At 41.4% G+C, this 1,463-nt stretch overlaps 1 non-coding gene across 1 annotated transcript; it reads right to left on the reverse strand.

The window, feature by feature from the left end:
• Positions 1–973: 973 nt before the first annotated feature.
• Positions 974–1,080, reverse strand: LOC112504263. Its single transcript, XR_003068157.1, has one exon. It is a non-coding gene; the product is annotated as a small nucleolar RNA R71 (small nucleolar RNA).
• Positions 1,081–1,463: the final 383 nt, after the last annotated feature.

Consider the following 1,463-nt stretch of genomic DNA (forward strand, 5'->3'; position numbering starts at 1 on the left):
AAGTCTTCGTTTTCGTCATCTGAAATCTTTTCTTTTATTAGACTCTTATTGAACTTTTGCTACAATCCCTGTGGACGATATTCCGGTACTTGTACCACTTTATTACTTGGAAAGACGACGTTGGGCCGTATTGTATAYTTGCTTTGTGGCCCAATTTCATTAAGTCTAAAGGTAAAGATTTTGACCGACCAAGTTTTTGGCGCCGTTGCTAGGGAACTGGGAAGCTTAAAGTTTTATTTTGAGAAAAGTAAAAGATTTGATTTTTCTTGTACCTGTTTTTGAAAAGTGGTGTATGCCAAGAACACATTGCGGGGATTTTTTCGAATTTGATCCAGACATTGAGAGAACGTTTCACCATAGAAGGAGGGCTCAGAGAGCATTTCAGGCTCTACTCCCTCCCAACATGGAGTTACTTGCTCCCAATATTCCGGAAGCACCACGTTTGGAAAACCAACCGCCAATTTTTGGGCAAATACCACCTTTTCCGAATTTTCATCAAGGAAACCCACATCATGAGAATGAGAATAATTTGGACACTGAGTCAGACCCGACTGAGCAACAAAGGGCACAAACTCCAAATATCATTAATCTGGCAAATTCAAAAAATGGACAGATCATGGATTATGCTATCCCAGACTTTGAGCAATTAAATTCTGGGATAGTTAGACCACACATGACCGCTCTCCATTTCGAGCTAAAACCGATAATGTTTCATATGTTACAGACTAATGGTCAATTTGCTGGACTGCCCTCAGAAGACCCCCATTCTCATCTAAAGTCTTTTATGGAAATCACAAATGCCTTCCTGATCCCAGGAGTGTCGAATGACGCTCTCAGACTTACCTTATTTCCATTTTCATTACGGGATCGGGYAAAAGCATGGTTTAACTCTTTAACACCAGGATCTGTGCCGTCATGGGGTAACATGGCGGAGAAATTTTTGCGAAAATATTTCCCACCGACAAGGAACGCCAAATCCAAAAACGAAATCTATCTTTTTAAACAACTGGATGATGAAGCTGTTCCTGACGCGTGGGAGAGGTTTAAAGAGCTGTTGAGGAAATGCCCACACCATGGCATTTCGTACTGTATTCAACTTGAGACGTTTTACAATGGGTTAAGTCCCATGGCAAAACAAATGTTCGACGCGACTGCAGGCGGAGCCTTTACAGCCAGTACCTATAATGAGGGTTATGAGATCCTAGAAAAGATATCAGCAAACAATGGGCATTGGGCTGACCCACGTGCCCATACATAGAAAAAGACTGCTGGAATACATGAGGTGGATGCATAYACTGCATTAACAGCTCAGCTTACCTCCATGACCAATTTATTGAAAAATTTAACTTCTGGTCAGGGAGTACAGCAAGCTGCTAACACATCTGTTCCAACAGTCCTATATGTGCAATATGTATGCTGTGGTGGGGATCATTCATATGAACATTGTTCTCACAATTCTGAAT

The sequence above is a fragment of the Cynara cardunculus genome, unplaced genomic scaffold, assembly GCF_001531365.2.
Source record: "Cynara cardunculus var. scolymus isolate 2C unplaced genomic scaffold, CcrdV1 Un_Scaffold_5024, whole genome shotgun sequence".
Lineage (NCBI taxonomy): Eukaryota > Viridiplantae > Streptophyta > Magnoliopsida > Asterales > Asteraceae > Cynara > Cynara cardunculus.